General features: G+C 36.5%; 1 protein-coding gene across 13 annotated transcripts in view; it reads left to right on the top strand.

Moving 5' to 3' along the window:
- Nucleotides 1–27288, top strand: part of CENPW (centromere protein W) — a 447800-nt gene that overhangs the window by 86778 nt on the left and 333734 nt on the right. The gene's annotated exons all lie outside the window — the stretch shown is intronic.

Here is a 27288-nt window from a genome sequence, read left to right as displayed (position 1 = left end):
GCGGGTTCTGTCCCTGCCCTTGCTCAGTGGGTTAATGATCCAGCGTTGCCGTGAGCTGTGGTGTAGGTCGCAGATGCGGCTCGGATCCCACGTTGCTGTGGCTCTGGTGTAGGCTGGCAGCTACAGCTCCGATTAGACCCCTAGCCTGGGAACCTCCATATGCTGCAGAGCGGCCCAAGAAAAGGCAAAAAAAAAAGAAAGGAAAAGAAAAGGAGCCCCAGAACCTGATAAAATATAAGACATTCATGCCATGAGAATCCCCAAAAGAAGAAGAGTGCAGTGCTGAAAAAAGTTTGAAGGAAAATGAAAAATTCTCATGTTTGGCAATGACATAAACCTGTAGATTCAGGAAGTTCATTAAATCTCAAGTATGATGTGCCCAAAGAAATCCATGCCCAGACACATCATAATTAAGCTGATGAAAGTTAAAATTACTGAAAGCAGCCAGAGAAAAATAACGCATTACCTATAGAGGAACAATGATATGAATATCTGAAACCTGGAAAGCTAGAAGGAAGTGGGACAACATTTAAAAAGTGATAAAAGAAAATAATTCTCAATTCAGACTTCTATATTCCGTGAGAACCTTCTTCAAGAATGAAAGTAAAATAAAGATACTCTTAGATGAAAGAAAACTAAGAGCCACCATCAGACCTGCTAAAAGAACTGTGAAAATAAATTATTCAGACAAAGGGGAAATGAGTTAGAATGCCACTTGTAATAGTAGGAATGAAGAAAGAACAGACATGAAAGTCAGTCTTTTATAACCTAATTTCATACATGGCATCCCATCTCTTTTGCCATATTCTATTTTTTAGATGGAAATACTATGTCTCGCACCCAGACACAAATGGAGGAAATTGCACAAGACATGAATATCACATGATATATGTGATGGGATCATTGGGAGCCATTCACTTATTGATGGACACATGGGTTGCTTCCATATCTTGGTTATTATAAGTAGTGCTGTAGTGAACATTGGAGTGCATGTAACTTTTCGAATTAGTATTTCTGTTTTCTTTGAGCAAATACCTAGAAGTGGAATTGTTGGATCATAAAGAAGTTCTATTTTTAATTTTTTGAGGAACCTCCATATTCTTTTCCATAGCAGCTGTACCAATTTACATTCTCACCAATAGTGCATCAGGGTTCTCTTTTTTCACTTTTTCACCCACCCTTGTTATTTGTCGTCTTTTTGATATTAGCCATTTTGACAAGTGTGAGGTGATATCTCCTTGTGGTTTTGAATTGCATTTCCCTAATAATTAGTCATGTTGAGCATCTTTTTGTGTGTTTGTTGGCCATCTGTATGTCCTTTTTTTTTTTTTTTTTTTTTTTTTTGCCTTTTCTTGGGCCGCTCTGCAGCATATGGAGGTTCCCAGGCTAGGGGTCTAATCAGAGCTGTAGCTACCACCCTAAACCAGAGTGACAGCAACACGGGATCCAAGCCGTGTCTGCAACCTACACCACAGCTCACAGCAACACTGGATCCTTAACCTGCTGAGTGAGGCCAGGGATCAAACCGCAACCTCATGGTTCCTAGTTGGATTCATTAACTACTGAGCCACAGTGGGAACTCCTGTATGTCTTTTTTTGCAGGGGAAATGTCTTTTAAGGTCCTCTTCCCAATTTTAAATGGGTTATTTGTTTTTTGGATGTTGAGTTGTATGAATTCTTCATATGTTTTAGATATTAACACTTATCAGATATATTATTTGCAATTATCTTCTCCAATTCACTAAGCAATCTTTTTGTTTCACTGATAGCTTTCTTCACTGTGCAAAAACTATTTCATTATATGGCTCCATCTGTTTATTTTTGCTTCGTCTTTTTGTCTTTTTTTTTTTGCCTTTTTACGGCCGCTCTCCCACGGCATATGGAGGTTCCCAGGCTAGGGATCCAATTGGAGCTGTAGCCTCCAGCCTACGCCAGAGCCACAGCAACGCGGGATCCAAGCCGCATCTGTGACCTACACCACAGCTTATGGCAATGCTGGATCCTTAATCCACTGAGCAAGGGCAGGGATCGAACCCACCACGTCATGGTTCCTAGTCAGATTTGTTAACCACTGTGCCATGATGGGAACTCCTATTTTTGCTTTGGTTTTGCTTGCCTGAGAAGCCATATCCAAAAAATATTGCTACAACTGATGTCAAATAGTGTATTATGTTTTCTTCTAGGGGTTTTAAGGTCAGATTTTACATTTACATTTTTAATTCAGTTTGAATTTATTTTTGAAAATGATGTCAGAAAGTAGTCCTGTTTGAGTCTTTTGCAAGTGGCTGTCCAGTTTTCCCAACACCATTTATTGAAGAAGCTATATTTTCTCCATTGTATATTCTTGGCTCTTTCGTTGAAGATTAATTGGCCATACAAATGTGGCTTTTTTAATGGGCTCTTTATTCTGTTTCACTGATACATATATGTCTGTTTTTCTGCCACTGCCATACTATTTTGATTACTATAGCTTTGTAGTATAGTTTGAAATCAGGGAATGTGAGACCTTCAGCTTTGCCTTTCTTTCCAAAGATTTTTTTGTTATTTGGGTCTTTTGAACTTTCAAACAAATTTTAGATTTGCTTTTATATGACATTGGTATTTTTATAGGGATCATATTGAATCTGTAGCTTCCCTGACCACAGAAATTCTAAATAACTATTTTGATTAATACCATGGAATAAGCATTGTAAAAAAACATATCAGACTTTATGCTTCCAGGAGATGACTAATTAGAGGAATGGATACCATTCTCAGCATTGTTTATGTAAGCCTAAAAGTAGAGCTGTAATTGGGGTTTTTGCTTTGCAGGTGAGTAGCTAGCTGCAGAATATGAATAATTTAATTCAGGATTTCCCAAACCTAGTTGAGTATCAGCTTTACCTGGAGAATGCTTGAGAAATATACATTTGAAGTTCATACCTAGAGATCCTGATTCATTAGTTTTGGGTTTGGTGCTTAGAAAACTACATTCTGAAAATGATCCCCAGATGATATTGATGCACACTCAAGTTTGAGAACCACTAATTTAGCCACCAAATAACCATTTTTGATGCAGGAATACAATTGATAATCAAAATCTAGGCAAGAAACTAGGGGAAAGTGACAAAGTATGTGCACTGATGTATATGTGCAAGCAAAGTTGGGTAATGCCTCTTGTTTTCTGAGTTGGAGAAATATGCTTATTACTCACTGAGTATATTCAGTTTATATAGTGTTCTTTCTTTAAATATTAACTGAGCATCCAACATTTGGCACACACCAATCTATGGTGCTGAGAGATCATCAATGAATAAAACAGACAACAATCCTGTCCTCATGAAATTTACATTCTACTTGGTGGGAACAAAAATAAAGATAATAAATAAGTTAATCATGCTAAATATTAGAAGTTGGTAAGTGAAAGCAAGTTTTGGGGATGAAGTTTGGGGTGGGAGAAGTGAGAAGGATACAATTTTAAATAGAGCAGTCAGTAAAGGCTTCAATGAGAAGATGACATTTGAATGAAAATTTGCAGGAGGCATCACCTGGCTAATAGTACTATTGAGTGCTTAATCTGTCAGCAGAAAAGATTAACACTGAATCCCTGTTATGGCACCATTCCTTGACAGAGAGGGCTGGGAAGTTAACCACCTATTAGGAGTTTACATTGGACTGCTTCCTTTTGGGTAGGCAGATATTTGTTCTCACTGGAATAGACCCATTCTGGATATGGATTTACCTCCCCTTTTTGTAATGTTGCCTCCAGTAATACCATTTGTACACTCAGGGAAGTCCGTATCAAGTTATGACATCCCCCATAGCATTGTGAAATGAATTCATTTCACAGCAAAGGAAACTAATTAGTCATATCACCTATACCATCACCTGGTAGTAGCTGTTCTAATTGAAAAGGGAAATAGCTTACTGAAGATTTAGTTTTGGCACCTGTTAGGATAACACTATGATGAATGGGATTCTTTTTTATAAGATGAAGTATATGCCTTGACTTGAAGACCATTCTATGGTTCAGTCTTTCTCATAGCAGAATCAAGGAATGAAAATCATCACCCAATAATCTCAATTTCATGCATAGGACTTTGTGTTTATCATATTCATCTTTCCGGATCTCTTCTTCTGGAATTTTTATCTCAGCTTTGCCTTGCCCTCACTGGGAGTTCCAGTCTGTGTCACCAGCTCACTTACCTTTCCTCCCCTTTACAGAGCTTACATTTTCTTGTCAATGATAATCATTTCCTCGCCCTTCTTCTATTACATTCTTCTAGCAAAACCACAATCATGTTTAAATCTAACTCTTCACCCATTTCTCATTTGCATCCGTGCAGCTAAATGTGACTTGATTCTCTGACCGATCTCACTTTAAATTCATGGCTATGATCCTCAAGGGAATGCTTAATGCTTTTGTGCAGTCATACTCTATATCCCTAGTGCAATTTGCTCTTTCAGTTTTCTTAAAAAATATTTCATGCCTTCTTTCTCCTCAGACTACCACATCTCTTCCTCCTATTCTCACTCAATTTCTGAGTTCAATGAGAAAGTAAACCAATCAAAAGGGAACTTCTCCAAGCTTCTATCACCACATCTACCATTTACCCACATGTGTACTTTGTCTGCCAGCCTGTTAACACTGATGAGCTTTCCACATTTCCAAGGGTCACTCTCTTTGTGTGCACTGCATCAAGTTCTCTGAAGTAATGGATTTTAATGGAAACAATGAGAATCCTAGCTGAATCAACTTTAATGAGAAAGGATAAAGGATAAGAATATAAAGATGCATAAAGTAAAGATGCATATAATAAGTACTTCATTAGTGTTAGTACCTGAATCTTGAAAGAAAAAACATCTGCCTATAGAGAAGTAGGAATAAGTTTGGAACAATAACTAAAGATAACTGCATTTAAGATATGGGTTTTGAAGAGTTTTAATAGAGACCCAGATGTTTAGAAAGGCTACATTCTCAAAAGCAGTAGGAACAAGATTCATGAACCCTTTCTCTGTCTACCAATCAAATGATTTCATACTTAAATAAGACACAAATTACTCGGAGTTATCCTAGAATTAGAATAATAATAAAGTATACATTATACGACTTACTTAATTTTACATTTCCAGATTCTTTTTTGTTCTAGGCGGGAGTGATGAATAATGTAGTCTCCTTGTTTGTGTGAACACCAAACCCCTGGGGTTCATGCATTGACCAGTGAAACTACCTTCTCTAGCATGTTTACTTCGATTATTATAAGATATAGGGATCTCCACTGTGTCTGAATTTCTATAACATTTGTTTTCGTACCCAGATTTTTGTCATTTATTTCTAAACCATTTTTTATTGCTATTTAACTATATAGCACTCCAAACTCTTTTCTGACTTCCGCTGACTGATCTGATATTAGTGGATTCCTTAGCTTCTCTTGTTAACTTTCTATTTGTCTCCCAGATTTCTAATCCTTAAATGAAGAAACTTTACTATAGTGTCTATATTTTAGGCAGTGTAGTAGTGATGTAAAGCAAAATGATGTAGAATGAATAAGCTCCTGAATGATCAGTAAAGGTTAAAAGTTTGGTAATGAGCTGTGAATACATGTATGATTTATCTTAAACAGTGGAAAATTGACATAACACTGTAAACCAGCTATGATGAAAAAAAAATCATTACATATATTAAAAAAAAGCAGACTTAGAAAAATAAGAAATAGAAAATACCCATCATCTTCAAGGTATTTAAAGCAGGGCTGAGCAATAATTTACCATATCAAAGGATTTTTAAACATAGGATTCGCATAAGAATTTATAAATTGAATTATAAGAAGAAAGCTAACAGAAATTAAAACTATTTTTGAGGAACACATCAATTAGGTCAAATATCAGTTGGGTCAAATGAAGTATGGTGTATTAAAAACATCTTGTCTATTTCCAACTAGCTTGCAACATTCTGTGTTTGAGGAATTAAATTTATCTTGGGGATTTCAAGAGCAAGTCAGTGAGTTAGCTGTGTGGTTAGCAAATTCTAATAATATAAAAATCATAGCAATAGATGATTACTCAACTTGTCATTAAGCAGTTTCTGTTTCTCCCTAACTTGATGCTTCTCACTAATTCCCTTAAAATATTGGAACTTCAGGATGATTATCTTTTCAGACCAAAAGACAAACTGTAAGTATTAACAACTATTAGGTGCCTGAAAATAATGTCCTGTCCACATTAACATGTCCTTTCTTCCAATATTTTTTTAAGAAAAGTTTCATTCTTTGATGGTTGAATTTTAATAATTTGTTTTTGAATAAATAAATCTTATTCTTGTGGGTAATTGTTGTGTTTTCAATAAACAGAGATGAAAGGTTCCTGTTCACATTTAAAGAGGCAGAAAAAACATTCAAGTGATGACAATTCTGAGTTTAAAAACTTAAACCAAATTTTCAGTAACTTAGTTCATTATTTATATCTACCATGAGAGTCTCTAAACTTGCAACCACATGTGTTAATGTGGAAATAATTTGGATTAGGGGGTGAGGATTTGTCTTAAATGTACTTAAAAAGGGGATCCAGAATTACACTTGAGACCCTTAATTTAAGATTTTAAAGTCTTTCTTACTGAGTACCAATGTAACCAATATTATTTTCTAAGTCTTTTTATTTTTTTTATTTTTTATTTTTATTTTTTTGTCTTTTAGGGCCACAGCGGTGGCATATGGAGGTTCCCAGGCTAGGTGTCAAATCAGAGCTGTAGCCACCAGCCTACCCCAGAGCCACAGCAACGCGGGATCTGAGCTGCATCTGTGACCTACACCACGGCTCACGGTAATGCCAGATCCTTAACCCACTGAGCAAGGCCAGGGATTGAACCTGCAACCTCATGGTTACCAGTTGGGTTTCTTAACCACTGAGCCACGATGGGAACTCCTGCTAAGTCTTTTTAATACTCAAATTGCTGTTTCAAAATATTTGGCCTCAAAATCATGGGAATTTGAACTTATTATCTACGTTTGCACAACAGCTTTCCTGTGTAATAGAAGCATGTTAAAGAAGGGGAGTCTGCTCCATTTTTCCAACCTGCGCTATAAATATTCTCCCTGACGTCTCACCCCATCATGTATTACAGTGTGCTTAAAAGTGTCATTCTTCCCTCCCAGCACTTAAATTATTATATTGTTATGGCTTGTTTCTATGTTTACCTCCTCACTTATACTAAAGAAAACCAGAGCTGGAGGTAGTTAAAGCAGCAAAGACAGGTTCTTATTCAGGAAATTATTGCAATAGGAGAAAAGAGACCTTAGTATTGAACTGGTCTCAATTCCTTATTGAGCAAAGTCAAGTGGGGATTTATAGTCAAGGTATAGAATGAGAGTCAGTGGATAGAAAATTACTAAGAGGAAACATCAGGAGTAAGTGGAAATGCTGGCCAAACCAACTGATCAGGATTCATGCTGAAGGCAGGCCAGACTGATCAGCTATCAAGGGGGTGAGATGAGGACTTTAGACATGGAGGGTGATCACATGTAAGGTAGGGGATTCTCTCTGAAATGACTTGGCAAAATTCTTGCTATAACTGGACAATACAGGGCCCAAAAAGACAAGGATGAACACCAAGGTCAAGGCTTTTGAAGGCTTTAAAGAAATTGACTCAGGTTTTGACAGAGGGTCTTTATCATTAGAAAGGGATTCCTTAAAGGCTCAGAGTATATCTATTGTTTATTTTCCCATTTCTTAACTGCTATTTTAGTGGATGGCACAGAGTGGGTTTTGAATGAATGTTTTTGAAGGAATACATTAGGGAGAGGGTATTGGTACTTACTGAGTGTGAAGTATGTTACAAATACGAAGTTCTGTCAAAGAAATGTTCTGCATTTGAGATCAGACAGACTTGGGTTTGAAATTTGAATCTAATACTAGTTGTGTGACCATGTGAGATTTATATAGTTTTTGAGGATTATTTTCCTACCTTTAAAATGGGATAATATGCTTATCTAAATACTCTATATGAGAATTAAATGTAAACCATATCTTCAAGTAGTTGTACTGTGGCCACTTTGCTGCATTTTTATCTTTTACAACACTTTTCACTATGTCAGTGGTCTTCCCACATAGAGCATGATGGCTCTCATATAGCTTTAATCTGTATTTTAAATGATAGTTATAAAGAGTTGAAATGCCATGAAAAATTTGCACTATGTGACTTCAAGCCAGTCTCTTAATATATGTTTTCTCAGTTATAAAATTAGAAAGCCCAACCCAGTGATCTTTATGATTTCTGTGGTAACACTTTATTTTTTTTAAGTTTTATGGAAGTATAGTGAATTTGCAATATTTAGTGGTAATATTCTTGAGTTATACTCCCTAGGAATCATAACCCAGAATCAGGTTCATTTCTAACAATACCGTAAGGAGGTAATTGACCAGTATTATGCTATCCTTCCTAGGAGAGTTTTTCATTTAAAAAAAAATAAATAATAAGAAGAAGAGAGATGGAATGTTGAAAACCTTAATAAAAGGCAGATATAGACGTTCAGATATCAGTAAAGGAAATGATTTTGAGTAGGAGAAACATCTTTCTAGTGTCCCTTTTGTACCATTTTACTTACGAAACTTACTGTAACTAAGTTTAAGTTGATAAAAAAATACAATCAGAGTTTTTAGCTTCTCTGAAGAATCATTTTATTGACTTGGTTTAGATTCTTTAAAACGTTTCGGAACATTGTTCAGTACTTGTAAAATTCATGTTGAAAGTTGAGGAAATAAGGAAAGTGTCTCTTGTTTTCTTCCTCTTTTCCTCCTCCTTTCTCTCTCTCTCTCTTTATTCCTTTAAATTGAATAGCTAGTAGGTTTATTTGAGCATTATAAGACATATGATAAAACTGGTATATAAACTATTATACTCCATCAAAATTATTTTTTTAAAAAAGAACAGTAGCCATGCTTCCATTGTAATATGTACTGGTTCTGATCGTTTGCCTATAACTGATGTAATGAACTCAGCTATATGGAAGACTTGAAAGGATGAAGCTTATAAAATCAACTGCTGGACTAGTTGGCTCGCATGTATTTCAATGGAGGGCATACACACTGAAAGTATGAAATTCAACTTTTAAAGTAAGATAATTTGAATTTGTGTTATTTTACAAGGCAGAATTTTATTTTATCTAAAATGTTTCATTTCGTAGTAGATATTAAACTTAGGTAACACTATGACAGTTTAATGGGATAGTGTTGGAAATAGCATAATATAGAGGAAGGAAGATTAGGTATAAATTCTGGAGTCATGATTTTTAGCTGTGGCTCTGTTCCCAATTTACTGTGTGATATTATAGACACTCCTCTCCTATGTTAAATCACAAAAATGGCCCCTTCTACACTGACATTATTCTACTTGGGGTGCAGTTACAAAACCAAAGCCATAGACATTAGTAGAATACTTTTGTTCTGAGAGTCTGGGCTGTAACTAGGAGACAGGTAGGCTAGCTATGAAGTGTAATTTACATGTAAGTATCTTCTCACTGACACACATAAAAATCTGACTTTTAGCTTATGGTTTAGGAAATAAGAAAGACATGCATTGTTTTCTTTAAAAGAATATATGTTATCAGCTTTCAGCTTAAGAAATAAGAAAATGAAAAGATAACTTCAAATTAAGCAGAAGAAAGAAAAAAATTAAAGTAGAAATCGGTGAATTAGAAAACAAAAATAAATAAAAATTATAAACCCCTAGGCAAATTTATCAGAAAAAAGGAGAGGACACACAAACTACCAATGTCAGAAGAGAGCAATAGATGATATCACTGTAATTCTACAGATATTAATAACAGGTGAACAACTTCTTAACGGTAAATTAGACAACTTAGGTAAAATTGATAACTTGTGTGAAAGACACAAATTAACAAAGATCATTCAAGAAGAAAAAGATAGCCCTATATCTATTACAGAAATTGAAACTGTAGTTAATTTTTCCATGAAGAAACTTCAGATGCAGATGGCTTCATTGGTGAATTCTACTGAACTTTTTTGTTTTTTTTTTTTTTTTGGCCACATTCTAAGGCCAGGGATCAAACAGGTGCCATAGCAGTGACCTAAACCACAGTAATGCTAACATGGGATCCTTAATCTGCTGTGTCACCAGGGAACTCCTATAACTTCATATTCTTTTTTTTTTTTTTTTTTAGGGCCACACCTGTGGCATATGGAGGTTCCCAACCTAAGGGTCAAATTGGAGCTGCAGCTGCTGGTCTGCACCACAGCCATAGGAGTGTGGGATCCAAGCCACCTCTGTGACCAACCCCATAGCTCATGGCAACACTGGATCCTTAATGCACTAAGGAAGGGTGGGGATTGAACCCATGTCCTCATGGATTCTAGTTGGATTTGTTACTGCTGAGCCACAACAGGAACTCCTACAAGTTCATATTCTTTTTTTTTTTTTTTTGTCTTTTTAGGGCGACACTCGCAGCACATGGATGTTCCAGGCTAGGGGTCGAATCAGAGCTACAGCTGCTGTCCTACATCATAGCCACAGCAACTCAGGATCCAAGCTGCGTCTGCGACCTACACCATAGCTCACGGCAAAGCCGGATCCTTAATCCACTGAGGAAGGCCAGGGATCGAACCCGCAACCTCATGGTTCCTGTTCAGATTCTTTTCTGCTCTGCCACGAGAGGAACTCCCTACAAGTTCATATTCTTAATAACATATCCTACTATACCAAATTTATATCATCTTTTACATATAAAATTGCTTTTTAAACTCATTTTATTAGAATCAGGATTTTCACTCCAAATTTTAGTGCTAATTATATTATTAACCAGAATAATCACATTTTCATCCTAATTTATTATGCATACATTTGATGAACATTTGATTTATCCATGTTGTCACATATTTCAGGATATCCTTCTTTTTTAAGGCTGAATAATATACAATTATATGTATATTTCAAATTTCATTTACACATCCAAGACCAGATAACTTTACTTTACTAAATATTTTAAAAAGAATTAATGTCGATCCTTCTCAAATTCTTCCCAAAAAAAAAAACCAAAGAGGAGAGGACACTTCCAAACTCATTTTATGAGGCCTGCATTACTCTGATACCAAAGACACTACAAGAAATCTATATGCCAATATTTCAAAAGGCAATAGGTGCAAACGTTCTCAATGAGGTACTAGCAAACTTAATTCAGTAATTCATTAAAAGGCTCACACATCATGATTTATCCTTGGGGTATGAGGACGTTTCCACATGTGCAAAACAATTAATATGATAACCCATATTAACATAATGAAGGGTTAAAAACCACACGGTCCTCTCAGGTACAGCAAAGCCTTTGGCAAAATTCAACACATTTTCATGATAAAAACCTCTCAACAAACTAGGAATGGAAAGATATTACCTCAGCATAGTAAAGGCCACATATGAAAAACCAGCAGCCCACATCTTAACACTGAAGAAGGAAAAGCTTTTCTTCTAAAATGGGGAACAAGGCCAGGGTGCCCTCTCTGATCATTTCTATTCAACATAGTATTGGGAGTCCTAGCCAGAGCAATTAGGCTCTTAAATGTTTTTACACTCCTTGCTAAGGATCCATAATAATGTAATTTTCCACATGAAAATCTTGCGGGTTTAAAAGCTCAGAAATTCTGGAGAGGGTTTGAACCAATTACTGAGATCCCACACAGTGACTCAGCTTTCACATTTCTCACTAAGGGTATAAGGTCTTGTATGTGGCTCAGAGCAAAAAAAGGTTTAAAGTATTTTCATAACAGGCACTTCCTAAAGGAGTTTTTAGGGCCAGTGGACAGGGATCTCATCTTCATTTCCTGGCCTACATCTCTCTAAGTTTCTACTCTCCAAATTAATAAATTACTATCATTCTTAAACTGACAATCACCTCAGTTTCTACTCTCCAAGTTAATAAATTACTCATTCTTAAACTGACCAGACTGCCCTATCACTCTCTGAAGCAAATACTTTATCATTTAAATTATATGTAAAAAGTATCATTACCTTTCAGCACAACAGGCTTCTATTTCCTCTGACTCAATTGTTTTGCTCTTTATCCACCTATGATCTCTAACTAGGGTGGTATCTAAAAATTTCTAAAAATAAGCATGGAATCCACTGAATATTTTTTGTTGTTGTTGTTGTTGTTGTTGCTATTTCTTGGGCCGCTCTAGCGGCATATGGAGGTTCCCAGGCTAGGGGTCCAATCGGAGCTGTAGCCACCAGCCTACGCCAGAGCCACAGCAACGCGGGATCCGAGCCGCGTCTGCAACCTACGCCACAGCTCATGGCAACGCCGGATCGTTAACCCACTGAGCAAGGGCAGGGACCGAACCCTCAACCTCATGGTTCCTAGTCGGATTCGTTAACCACTGTGCCACGACGGGAACTCCTCCACTGAATATTTTATTAGTCCTAGCTGGTAAAAAGAAAGTGGTTTTAAATAAAACACCCACATTATCTCATTCCATAAATTTTATTTTCCTACACACACACAAAAATCTTAGGTGCCTATTATTAAGGGAAAGATTGTATTACACTAGCCTGTGTATCTTACAAGGCTCATAATCACATTGCATGTGGCATGTGGAAGGTGAATATTTTGCAGCAGCAGCCGGTCCTTTTGAACATTTGTTTCTGAAAAAAAAAAAAAAATGCAGCAACAAAAGTTCTGAAATTAAAGATTTCTAAAACTCCTTATTTTTATTTTTAATCTGATTTTATTTTGCTTTGAAAATTCAGAACTTTTGAGAATGTCTTCTCAATAACAGAAGTGATGAGTGACACCTGCCTCTATATTAGTTGTAATTACCAGGAAATTTTATATTAAGAAATGAAAGGTTTTATGAATCTATGAGTCCAATTTCATTTTTCAGTGTATAAAAGCTAGAGTACAAAGAGTCATTTTTAAAGAGGCCTTGTCAACAATCTCCATAATCTGGCCAAAATATTTGATATGTTGGGAAGAACAATGGCTCTATATCTAGTGCTTTGAAGTTTGAAGCCTGCTTTTGTTGCTTACTAGCAATTTTTGGTGAGTCACTTAATCTGTCTCAGGCTTAAGTTCTTACTATGATAGTTTATAAAAATTATAATAATATGTAAAAAGCATTGGACATAGGGCTTTTTAATCATTGAAAAATCTGTTATTTATTTGTCTACAGCATCTGAGGTTGCCTATGCATTCTTTGGTTTATACCACTCTTTGGTATGAGAGAGATTTGGTAGCTTTCTATATGAAACGCCAGAACCAAAAAAAGACCTTGGAGCTTACCTAGTTGCTACTAACGCCCTAATTTTATAGATAAAAGGAAATTATCACCATCATGTGAAGAGCTATCCAAGGTCACATGATGTGAATTAATAGTACAGTTAGTACCAGAACCTAAATCCTTGGCTCTAATTTCTGTGTTTTTTCTGTTACTGCCAGTAGAATGTTATACTTTACCTATAGAGGTGAAAACCAAACAAAAGCTGCATATACACAAAACAAAACAAAACATATGATTAACTGTTTTCTGTCAGAAACTGTGCTTTTCCTATCTGGTAAAATCATGTTCAGGTCACACAGCAGGGGGAATTGGCTTTTAACTGGAGGATAGTTTGATATTTGTTTAATTATTTGCCTGGTGCATTGTGGTCAGTTGCAGCTGAACAATTGCATTTTGTGATGGTTTTCCCAGTGTTACTTTTTCCTAAAATATTACTTTGGAAGAATTTAAGCTGCCATGCAACATAAGGATCAACATAGCTTTTCACTTTCTATTGAAAGATTCCAAAAGTTTTTCTATTAACATCAGTGGCGAATTTTTAAAACTCCATTTCGACTCAAAATTATGAGATACTCAGCGCTTTTGTCCAAAATATTTAGCACAGCTCATCTGGAGGCAACATTTCTATCACTATGTATTTGAGTTCATAAAATTAATCCTACATTGAAAGTGCAGTTTGGATGTCTCTTCGCTAGAGGAATCAATTCATATGTTACTTTGAGGATTGAAAAATGACTTTCATTAGAACCCTGTTTCTGATTCCCAAAGACCTTGCACTTCTGATTTGGGATTGTGTGTAAGATTTCCCATCTGTTTTCTAACTCAATGCAGCATTTACAATATCTCAGTTTGAGAAAAGATCAGTGCATTTGAACCTCTTCTGAAGGAGACATTTCATAAGTTAGATAATCTTTCTCATTCATAAAGACAGATGCTTTGAGAGACTGATTGCAGCTACCCTTATCTGTGTGATCAGTAGAGCCAGAATTCTAGAAATATCTAAAGCCAGATGGGTAAAATAGTGTAAACTAAGCCCTCCCAATTTAAAAGGGTGATTCTTCTAACTCAGTTGTCTGTATACAGTAAATAAGAAAAGGAATTTTTTAAAGAATTAAAAAACAGATATTTCTCTATTTCATTAGAGAAATAAAAGTAAAACAAATTACTATTACCATATTCAAAACATGAGGGTAATTGCTACTTAAAGAAAATTCAAAACCTACTTTCACTAGTCTGGAACATATTTTGCCCACTGACCTTGATTTTGCCAACATTACCTGTCTCCAATGTATTATTGAACAAACACTAATTGTCCCTTAAGAGGGCACAATATCAATATAAAATTTGTTTACTTACCTACTAGAATCATTGATAGAATTTAAAACTATGATAACTATTAAGAATATTACTAAGTGGCAAAATTGTAAATTGCACAACCAAAATAAGTTTCTATGAGGACAAATAGTACAGGAGCTTGATAAAATAAAAATTAATGGTTTTTCTTTTTTTAAAATTAATTTATTCTTATTAAAGTATAGTTGATTTACAATGTTTCATCAAGTTCTGTTGTACATCAGTGACCCAATCACACACATTTCCCTGTGCTGTACCACCCAACCCCAAAATGCCCACCCAGCCTATTCCTTCCTCTTTACCCCCTGGAAACACTAAGGCTGCTCTTCTTGGCCCTGATCTGTTTCTGTTTTTTTGTTTGTTTGTAATTTTTAGATAGGATCATCTATTCCATATTTTAGATTCCACAAATAAGTGATATCATGTGATATTTTTCTTTTTCTTTCTGGCTAACTTCACTTAGTATAAGAGTCTCTAGATCCATCCATGTTGCTGCAAATGGCATTAGTTTGTCTTTTTACGGCTAGGTAATATTCCACTGTATATATGTACCACATCTTGTAAGCCACACATGACGTCCATATATGTACCACATCCTAATCTATTCATTTGTCGATGAACATTTAGGTTGTTTCTTTGTCTTTTTTTTTTTTTAATTTGATTTGATTTTTTTTATAATTTTTGTTTTTTCCATTATAACTGGTTTACAGTGTTTTGTCAATTTTCTACTATTGCAGCATGTTGACCCAGTTACACATACATGTATACATTCTTTTTTCTCATATTATCATGCTCTATCATAAGTGACTAGGTATAGCTCCCAGTTCTATACAGCAGGATCTCATTGCTTATCCATTTCAAAGGCAATATTTTTCATCTATTAACCCTAAATTCCCAGTCCATCCCACTCCCTCCCCCTCCCCTTTGGCAACAACAAGTCTGTTCTCCATGTCCATGATTTTCTTTTCTGTGGAAAGGTTCATTTGTGCTGTATAGTAGATTCCAGATATAAGTGATATCATATGGTATTTGTCTTTCTCCTTCTGACTTACTTCACTCAGCATGAGAGTCTCTAGTTCCATCCATGTTGCTGCAAATGGCATTATTTTGTTCTTTTTTCTGGCTGAGTAGGATTCCATTGTGTAGATATACCACATCTTCTTAATCCAGTCATCTGTTATGGACATTATTGGTTTTTCTTTTTTTTTTTTTTTTTTTGTCTTTTCGCCTTTTCTTGGGCCGCTCCCGTGGCATATGGAGGTTCCCAGGCTAGGGGTTGAATCGGAGCTGTAGCCGCCAGCCTACGCCAGAGCCACTGCAACGCGGGATCCAAGCCGCGTCTGCAACCTACACCACAGCTCACAGCAACGCTGGATTGTCAACCCACTGAGAAAGGGCAGGGACCGAACCTGCAACCTCATGGTTCCTAGTCGGATTCGTTAACCACTGCGCCATGACAGGAACTCCCATTATTGGTTTTTCTTAATGCTCAACTTTTAGTCCCTGAGGTGATGGCACATTACATTTATATGAGCAAATTTATGATAGATTATTGAATCATTTTTAAGAACTCTCTGCCAGCAAGTGAGACATTAATCTCATTTAATTCTCAAATACCACTAAGTGTTAAGTACTATTATTCTATTTACATATAAAGATACAGATTCAAAGAGGTCAAATAACTTGCTCAGTTTTGTGCATTTACAATTTGAACTAAGTCTAATGGAATCTACAGCCTGAAGTATAAAAGTTTGAATATGTATGTGTGGAGAAAAAAATTGTGATGGCAGCACAGTTGAACCATGAACAACCAGAAGATTAGGAGCACCAACCCCCTCCAAGCATCTCTGGAGTAAAAAAATCTATGTATAATTTTTGATCCTCCCAAAACTTAACTACTAATAGTTACTGTTGACCAGAAGTCTTACAGATAACATAAACAGATATATCACACACTGTATTCTCACAATGAAGTAAGCTAGAGAAAAGAAAATATTATTAAGAAAATTATAGGAGTTCCCGTCGTGGCGCAGTGGTTAACGAATCCGACTAGGAACCATGAGGTTGAGGGTTCGGTCCCTGCCCTTGCTCAGTGGGTTGACGATCCAGTGTTGCTGTGAGCTGTGGTGAGGTTGCAGACGCGGCTTGGATCCCGCGTTGCTGTGGCTCTGGCGTAGGCTGGCGGCTACAGCTCCGATTCAACCCCTAGCCTGGGAACCTCCATATGCCTCAGGAGCGGCCCAAGAAATAGCAAAAAGACAAAAAAAAAAAAATTATAAAGGGAATCCCCATTGTGGCTCAGTAAGTTAAAGACCCCACATTGTCTCTGTAAGAATGCAGGTTCGATCCTGGCCTCACTCACTGGGTTAAGGATCCAGTGCTGTTGCAACCTGCCAGATACATAGGCACAGCACAGATCCTGTGTTGCCATAGCTGTTGCGTAGGCCTAAGCTGCAGCTCGGATTTGACCCCTAACCCAGGGGTCCATATATAACATGTGTGGTTATAAAAAGAAAAAAAAGAGAAAATTATAAGGAAGAGAAAATACATTTACAGTACTGTACTGGACTTATCAATACTGTAAGTTTACATCATCTGTTCACAAGATGAATCCTCTTCAGTACTGACATCAACAATGTCTTATATAATACAAAACACTGGAGATGTTATACATATTAGTAATATTAGACATCAAAAATGAAAAGATTGGAGTTCTCTTGTAGTGCAGTGTGTTAAGGATCCAGTGTTGTAACTTCAGTTGGCTCAGGTTGCTGGTATGGTGTTGGTTCAATCCCTGACCAGGGAACTTCTGTGTGACATGGGTGAAGCACCCCCCTCCCAAAAAAATGGTAATATTAAAAAGGTATAATGACTCATGCGTTGATAATGAAGAAGCAGCAATAGGATTGCTTTATGGTAGTCTAGCCTATATTCCAATAAATAAATTGTTATAAAACTTTTATGGCATATGTCATTACAGTCATGTTTGTAATATTTATCGGAAACCTTGTTAATAAAGAAGAAACTTACTTGTGATAGGCTGATATGCAGTTTCTCCAATTATGAGAGAGAGAGGCATACTGTTTGGTAATATAATTCTTAGAAAGTAAACATAAAACAGTAAGAAAACCCACATTATTAAATTTATATTAAATACCACTCACCTTATGCCTATGTAAGGATAGGTTATCTACTTCAATATGAGTCTTGCATATGATGTTCTACACCTCCAGCACAGGTGATGCTGATAATGATGAGGAGAAAGATGACACAAAAACGTCTTGTACAATCTTGCCTAAAGTTGCCAGATTTTCACACAAGGACACACATACATATGCAACAGATAAATTTATTAACTGTATGACATGATGACTACTTGCTATTCATTAAGTGGAGATGGATCATCATAAAGTTCTTCCTCTTCATTGTCTTCATGTTAAGTAGGCTGAGGAGGAGGAGGAGGAAGAGGGGTTGGTCTTGCTGTCCTTAAGGTGGCAGAAGTGGAAAAGGAGGAGGTGGAAGGGGAGGCAGGAGAGGCTGACACACTCAGTGTAACTTTATGGAAATACAGCTGATTTTTTGCTTTTTCATTCCTCTAAAAATGTTTTTATGCAGTATTAATCCTTCTTCCATCATTTTCTTTAGTTTCAATACCCATATCATAGAGAGGTCCATGTCATAAAAGTTAAAAATAGCCCAAATAATCAGAACCTTTCTGCCAGATGGCCTAATGTCAGTTTGTTTTATGGTGCTGCTTCTATACCATCTTCCTCATCTTCTGGCACTGACTGGGAAGCACCCATCTTCATCAAGTTGTCTTCTGTTACATCCTCTGTTGTTGGATCTATTAACTCTTGAATTTCTCCAAGATCTGTATCTCGAAACCCTTTACCCTGCACCCTCACCTCTTTTGCCATATCCACAATCTCTTTCATGGTTTCTTCGATTGGCTCTGTCACAAATCTTGTGACATCTGGCCACAGTTTTCTCTAGAGGAATTTATTGTTTTGAGCCTGATGGCTTTCACAGCTCTTTCTGTAACATTGATGGAATCTTCAATAGTGTAAACTTTCCAGGCTGTCATGACATTCTCTCTATTGGGGTTCTCTTCCATAGCATCCTTTCCATATAGTACCAGGTAGAATGAGCCTTAAAAGTCCTTTTGACTCCTAGAACTAGAGGCATTGTGTTTGGGGGTGATAGACCAGTTTGATGCCCTCAGTGTTGAACCCACAGGGCTTTGGGTGGCCAAGAGCATTTTCCAATGTCAAAAGAACTTTAAAAGGCAGTTTCCTTCTGGCAAGGTACTTCCTGACCCCAGGGACAAAACATCAATTGAACCAATCTAGACGTTCTTGTCCAGGCCTTTTTGTACAACCAAAGGACTGGCAGCTGGTGTTTATATTTTCCCTTCAAGGCCTGGGGTTAGCAGCTTTATAGATAAGGGCAGTCCTATTCATAAACCTGACCGCATTTGCACAAAACAGTGAAGTTGCCTATCCCTTCCTGCCTAAAATCCTGTTGCTTGCTTTTCTTTCTTACTGATAACTGTCCTTTGTAGCATTTCCCCCTCCCCAGAATAGGGCATTTTTGTCTGTATTAAAAACCTGTGCAAGAAGATATTGCTTCTTCTTAATGGCATCTGGGAACTCATCTGCTGCCTCTTGGTCAATAGAATCTGCTTCTATTGTATCTTGACATTTTTAACGCCAAACTTCTTTCTAAAATTGTCAAACTAGCCTCTGCTGGCATTAAATTCTCCATCTTTAGATCCTTCACCTTCCTATTCCTTTGCATTTTCATATAATATCTTTGCTTTTTCTCAAATCATAATAAAGACAATAGGTATGCCTTTCTTATAGCAATCCTGTACCTACATAAAAGCTGCATTTTGAATACAAGGTAAAAAAGTATTTTGCAAAAAGTGCAAGATTTTTTGCCCTTGCTGGCATAGCTTCAGTGACAGCTTCACAAATTCCCTCTTCTTTTTTTTTACAATTGTTCTTATGCTGGATTCATTTATCTTGAAATGGTGGGCAACCAAAGCTGCAGACCTCAATCTATGGTACTTATCAAGTAACTCAACTCATGTCGTGATTTTGTTTCTTGGGAGCACTTCCAGCATCACTAGTGGCATTTCATATGGGTCCCACAGTGTTATTTAAGGTTTACAGTATTTTGCTAAGCACAATGAAAAATGTACAAGGACTGCAAGAGATCAATTTTTACTGCGATATACAATCTCCTAGAGAGACAAGCTGCTCATGCTGAGATGATTATTATCACACAGCATTTTCGGTTAAGTACTCGCAACACTTAGTTCACTGCAATTAGCAACAGGAAGTGGCTACAAAATTATTATAGTAGTACAATGTGTACTGCACTTAATTTTGTGCAGTTTTGTTTTAATACTGCATCTTTATATTTTGTTTATGTTTCTCTCAATTGCAAAAGGCACCATGTAAGTGTTTGCGTGTGTAAATTTTGATAAAAATTTTTTTTGGTTGCATGCGCCTAAGGCACGGGGAATTTCCTTGGCTAGGGATGGAACTCCGTGCCACAGCAGTGACAATGGTGTATCCTTAACTCACTGAGCCACCTGGGAACTAATAGTTTTGATAAATCTTAACTTATTATAATAGATTAATACATATTTATGGTACTAAATGATAAAATAGACTAGTATCTACATATATTTTATGTACTTATGATGTAACAAATTTTTCCTTTTTATTCTAGGCTATATGGTTCATCTGTGAGTTTTTTCAAATTGTCATAAATCTCCAAAAATTGAAAAAAAACAGCATATAAGTGGACTTGCATAGTTAAACCCATGTTATTAATGTGTCAACTGTAGCTTTAGGAATTATTTAAATCCCTAAAGTTATTTAAATTTAATTCCTAAGTTATTTAAATAACATTTGGATGTTTCAAAATTATTTTCCCCAAATTGTCTTTGGATCTTACATGTCCCTTTAGCTTTCTCTTCTTTCATAGCCGAGTTTCTAGATTCTAGGAAGGGTCCTTTCTGGTAGTGTTTGTACTTCTTCATCTTCTGTTTACTCCTCAGATCACTGCCATCTGGCTTTTGCTTTCACCATTGCTTGAAGCTGCTTTGTGTAAAGATGAACAATGACCTTTGGTTGCTTAAATCTACAGGCCCTTCCTTTCCAATCCTTGCCTTACTTGATGCAGCCAGCACTTGACCCTTGTAATCCAAGCTTCCTCTGGCTTCACCAGGCTGTGGATGCCAGTTGGTTGCCAACTCCTGAGCATATATCCAGACAAAGCTTTCATTGAAAAAGATACATGCACCCCTATGTTCATTGCAGCACTAGTCGCAATAGTCAAAACATAGAAACAACCTAAATGTCCATTGATAGATGGATGGATTAAGAAGATGTGGTATATATGCACAATGTAATACTATTCAGCCATAAAAAAGAACAAAATAATGCCATTTGCAGCAACATGGATGGAACTAGAGACTCTCATGCTAAGTGAAGTAAGTCAGAAGGAGAAAGACAAATACCATATGATATCACATATCTGGAATCTAATATATGGCACAAATGAACCTATCTACCAGAAAGAAACAAACTCATGAACATGGAGAACAGAGTTTTTTTAAATGGCTACACCTGTAGCATATGGAAGTTCCCAGGCCAGGAATTGATTCCAAGCTGCAGCTGCAACCTTACAGAGTTACAGCAATGCTGGATCCTTTAACCTACTGTGCCGGGCCACGGATGAACCTGAGCCCCTGCAGTTGTATTCTTAACCCAGTGCACCACAGTGGAAACTCCTTGACATCTGCATTTTCAAGAGACTTGACTTAGCTCCCTACTTCTCCCTGCTGCTGGTGTCCTCTTTAGACCCTTGTTATTTGTGTGAAGGTGATATCACCAAATGTCCTAGAACACTAGAGCTGCTAAAAATAATGTTCTACAGCCATGCTATGATTTGCGAAGTAAGAGCATCTTCTTGGCTCTTTCTCACTTTGTTATCTGGACATAGAAAGCAACACAGCTGGTTTTCTATGTTTCAAAGTTCCTAATGAAAATTTATTTGGCTACTGCCGCTGCCTCTCTCTTGATAGGGTATATATTATGAAAAAAGGCCTCTCTTCTTTAGCCAGAATCTCTTGGATAAACCTTCTCATGTGCCTTCCTACCAACTCCTCAGACAATCCTGCACACATCTGAGTCCTGCAACAGGCAGTTTCCTCTTTCCTCCTTGGAACAATTGTCCCTTCACATATGTGTCACACTTCACTGGTTTTATCTCTTTGTTCTCTCACTTTCTTTGCCATTCTTCACTGTTGACTCTTCTTCCTCTACTTTCCCTTTAAATGTGGTTGTCCCAGGTCTCCATTTCTGTTCCACCTTGGCCTCCTATCCAGGCACCCCAGTCTGCCCTTTGTCATCGTATTTTACCTTGGCCTCCTATCCAGGCAACCCCAGTCTGCCCTTTGTCATCGTATTTTACCTTGGCCTCCTATCCAGGCAACCCCAGTCTGCCCTTTGTCATCGTATTTTACCTTGGCCTCCTATCCAGGCAACCCCAGTCTGCCCTTTGTCATTGTATTTTACCTAAAAACAAATAACTTCCAGTTTTTATCTACAACTCACATCTCTGTCCTAGGCTCCAGACCCTCACATGTACCTACTTGCTACATAAAATTTCATACCTGGGTAGTCCATGAGTATCTTGACTCTCCCTCATTAAAAGCAACCTCAATGCCTTTATCTTCTTACCCTTCAAATTCTGTCTCCTACCAGTAGTCATTATCATTCATCTGTTGCCCTCTCCCCAAAACATTAGGAGACACATTTAGATTTTCTTTTTCCCTCTCTCTAAAAAGAGCCCTTTTAGAATAACATATACACACTACTGTATAAAATAATTAACAAAAACCTAGACTATAGCACAGGGAAATCTACTCTACAGTTTATAATAGCCTGTATAAGAAAAAAGAATGGAGATACACAGGTATATGCATATATGTAATTGATTCACTTTGCTGTACACCTGGAATTAATACAACATTGTTAGTCAACTATACTCCAATAAATTTTTTTTTTTTAAATGTGGAGTTTCCACTGTGGCACAGCGGGTTAGGGATTCAGTGTTGTCTCTATACAGCTTCAATTCCTAGCCAGTATAATGGGTTAAGGATCCAGAGTTGCCACAGCTGCAGCATAGGTCACAGCTGTGGCTTGGATTTAATCTCAGGCTAGGGAACTTCTATATGCCTCATGTGTGGTCATGTAAAAAAATAATAAAATAAAATATGCCCTTTTATTTCCTAAATATTCTTAAGCATGTTAAGAAAGGCAAGTGATGGGGTTCCTGTAGTGGCTCAGCAGAAATCTGACTAGCACTCATGAGGATGCAGATTCAATCCCTGGCCTCGCTCATTGGGTTAAGGATACGATGTTGCCATGAACTGTTGTGTAGGTTGCAGACAAGGCTCAGATGGGGCTTTGCTGTGGCTGTGGATTAGGCCAGCGGGTGCAGCTCCAATTCGACCCCTAGCCTGGGAACTTCCATATGCTGCGGGTGCAGCCCTAAAAAGGCAAGTGATATGGGAGAAAGGGAGCACAGACTTCTTTCCTTTACATTTTCAAATCCCATTTTCTAGATTGGTTTTCTTTTTAACAACAAGGGTTTATATTTGGATCCTAAATTCCTCTCAGGTTTTTGCTATAATACATAATCTTCCACTTGTTACATGAGAACACTGTAATTTTAAGAAGTATCTTCCAGATTCCATCATTTTATTTTTACCCCCCTTTTTTTCTCTTAACATCCTGAGAAAACTTTCCCAACACTTTTCCTAACTGCTCACACAACCACTTAATATATGGCTTTCAATGTCTTAAAAATAAGTATACTCTTCTGACCAAACTGGCCTCCCACCATGCACTGAGAACATGGGCGTGAACCAGAGGCCCATCCCAAACATATATATAAGGGTTAGTGGTGGTTACAATTTTCTTCCTGTCTTCCCACCAACCCTCCTCCTCCTCACCACCAGTTTTATATTAAAAAATAGGACAATGAAGACTCAGTATATTGTTTAACTTTATTATTTTAAAAAGGGCTTTTAACTACACAGACACACAGAGAAAAGGAATTCCAGTGTGACCAGGAAAAAGGAGAGAGGAAATAAAAATATTCTTTTAGTTTATGATACTTAATTTCATCATTTTGGGTTATGAGGCATGGTCTTGTGGTCTATGAATATGGGACAAGGAATCGTGAAACTTTCTTAATTTATACTGGCCGTGACAACTAACTATGTGGGTGGCCACAGACAAATTGCTTGATACCTCCATTTCACTTACCTCCAGACTTTGAGTAGCCTTAGAGATCGTTAAATTTGAGTGACAGTTCAACTAAATAAACAATGCACTAAGGTTTAGTTGGGAATCTAAGAAACACTGATTTCTTTAGAGTCACAATATATTTAATTTGTTATTATTCATAGGTCACTTCAAACACCACAAAATTAATGGTAAGATGAATGTTAGTTACGCAGGTACTCATTAAAAACATCCGCAAATGCCCTGGGGGCAACTCCGTAGCATTAAATGCCTTCTTCTGTGGTAGAAAACTTTTATTTTGGAGAATATACATTGACTTGCAGTGGTTTATTAATTTTACTGGATGCTATAGATTTCTTGGGCTATTTGATCAAGCTTGATTTTCTCAGCCCAACATTTCTGAGGGCAAAATATCATCAGCCAGATGAATACCTTCCAGCAGGTACACTAACATTCAATGTGTTATATTTTATCAGAGGTGAAATATTTATACTCCAAAGTTCTTTACCTCAGGGGACAAGAGAATACCAAAAATCTCGACCATCACATATAGCTTGGTAATGAGATCATTGGGTCGAATAGAGCCAGCCTCAGTTTGTGCTACTGCTGCATACACATATGATGAGTGTGTCCAATGGACTTCTCCCTTTGTAATTATGACTAATTTATGTCATTACTTCAGTGTTGTATTTGTTTCCTCTCTACTTCTCCCTATATTTTTCTTATATTTGGTGGCATGTATTTCATTGAAGTTTCAGATTATTTGATCTCAAACATGAAACTCTGGATTTTTGACTATTTTGAATTGTGCAGTTGATATTAAGTAAGCACTTTAGTGGGTGACTATATAGAAATGGAATTATTGGGTCTTATGTTAGGCACATTTTACTGTAAAGCTGCCAAACAGTTTTCCAAATGGATGAACCAATTTTAAATTTCCATGAGCAGCATTTGAGAGTTCAAGTAGCTCCATGGCCCCATCACAATTGGTATAGTCATTTAAAACTTTTTTTTTTTTTATTTTTAGGGCTGCACCCACTGCATATGGAAGTTCCCAGGCTAGGGGTCAAATTGGAGTTGTAGCTGCCAGCCCACTCACAGCCACAGGAATGCCAGATCCAAGCTGCATCTGTGACCTACACCACAATTCATGGCAACACCAGATGGATCCTTAACCCAATGACCGAGGGAACCCGTGTTCTCAGGGATACTAGTCAGGTTCATTACCACATAGCCACAATGGGAACTCTCTAATTTTAGCACTATGATGAATATATAGTGGTAGTAAATTTTGGTATTAACCTGCATTTCCTGGGTGAGTGATGATATTGAACAAATTTTCCTATCCTTGTTGGGTATTTGGATATACTCCTTAGTGAAGTTCCTATTGAAGCCTATTTCCTACTTTTCTGTTGTATTACCTCTTTAGTTATTGATTTATATTCATTCTATAAGTATGTATATGTGTGTGTGACTTGCAATATGATCATTTTGTTAGCTATGTATTACAAATACTTTCTCTCAGTCTATGGCTTGTGGTTTTACTATATCATTGACTACTGACTTTTCATAAACAGAAGATTTTATTGAAATAAATTTGATATCTCAATCTTTTCTTTTATGGTGAATGCTGCTTATAACTTACTTAAAAAGTGGTTACCCACCTTAAGGTCATAGAAATAGTTTTCTGTGTTTTCTCTTAGAAGGCTTATTGTTTTAACTTTCACATTCAAATTTTGATGATTCTTGAATATATTTTTATATATGCTATTATGTATGGATTAAGGTTAATTTCTTTTCATATGGACACAGAACCACTTTTTTAAAAGATAATCCTTTATACATTGAATTGCAGTAGGGTTTTGTGTAAACCAGGTTAGCATTTTTGAGTAGGTCTGTTTCTGGACTCTCTAATTGGTTCCATTGGTTTACTTATCTATTATTGTGCTATTTCCTCACTCTTCTATTATTTTTAGCTTTACAATAACTTTTGGTATTTAGTTGTGCAATTCTTCCAGTTTAGTTTTTCTTCTTCATTATTGCCTTGGCTGTATTAAATCCTTGCATTTCCATTTTAATTTTAGAATAAAATGTCAATTTGCAAAAAATAACCTGCCGGGATTTTGATTAGGATTACTTGATTTGGGAGAAAATTAGCATCTTATCAATATTGAATCTTCAAATCAATGTATATAGTATTTCCCTTTATTTTGGTCTTTATTTCCTCTCACTAGTATTTTGTAGTTCTTAAGGAGATGGTCTTGCAATATTTTTTATATATGTGTTCCTAAATAATGGATGTTTTAGATATTATTGTAAATGGTATTGTTTTTTCCATTAAATGTATCTTTCAATTATTTCTAGTATAAAGAAACTAGAAACTGGCCTTATTTTTAGTGATCTTACAAAGTTCACTTACTTTTAACAGTTTGTAGATTCTTTGGGATTTTCTACAGACATAATCAAGTTATCCCTGATTAATGACTTCCATTTCCATGTCATCTTTCTTGCCTTATTGAACTTGTTAGGGTTTTCAGTAAAATGTTGACTAGAAGTACTGATAGTTGATACTGTTTCCTTACCCCAGTTCAGCTGCCTTCAAATTTTACTATTAACTGTGTATTTTTATAATCCCTTCATGAGATTAGTAAAGTATCCTTCTATTCCTAATTACTGAGTTTTTTAAAAAAATCATAAATAGGTATAGAACTTGATCAAATGCTTTTTACTGAATCTTCTAAGATCATCATATGGTTCTTTCATTAACGAGAATTTAATAAGTGCTTTTTCCACATCTGTTAAGATTGTAATAAGGTTTTTTTTCTATTTTTATCCCTTAATTTGGTGAATAACTGATTTTTTTTCTTCTTCTTCTTTTTGGGCCACCCCGAGACTAGGAGTTTGTACCTTTTGACCATCGTCATCCAATTCTCCCTGCCCTCAGCCTCTGCCTCTGATAAACACAAATCTGATCTCTCTTTTTTTTATGATTTCATTTGTTTGTTTAAAGTATAATTGATCTACAACTCTATGTTAGTTCCTGGAGCACAGCACAGTGATTCTATATTTCTATACCTTAGAAATGATCATCGCTGTAAGTCTGGTTACCATCTGTCATCATACAAAGGTGTTGCAATAGTATATTATTGACTAACTCCTCATGCTGTACATTTAATACCCATGACCCATTTATTTTGTAACTGTAAGCTTGTGCCTGTTAATCTCCTTTTCCTATTTCTCTCATCCCCCTACCTTCCCTAAGGCAACCACCTGTTTATTTTCTGTATCTATGACTCTGTTTCTGTTTTGTTATATTTGTTCATTTGTTTCCTTTTTCAGATTCCAC

Source organism: Sus scrofa, chromosome 1 (assembly GCF_054392235.1).
Source record: "Sus scrofa isolate SSC_HxYL_T2T_F1_AM1 chromosome 1, Sscrofa_HxYL_maternal_Yorkshire_Landrace_v2.0, whole genome shotgun sequence".
NCBI classification, from domain to species: Eukaryota; Metazoa; Chordata; class Mammalia; order Artiodactyla; family Suidae; genus Sus; species Sus scrofa.
This window is presented reverse-complemented; position numbering and strand designations above follow the sequence as displayed.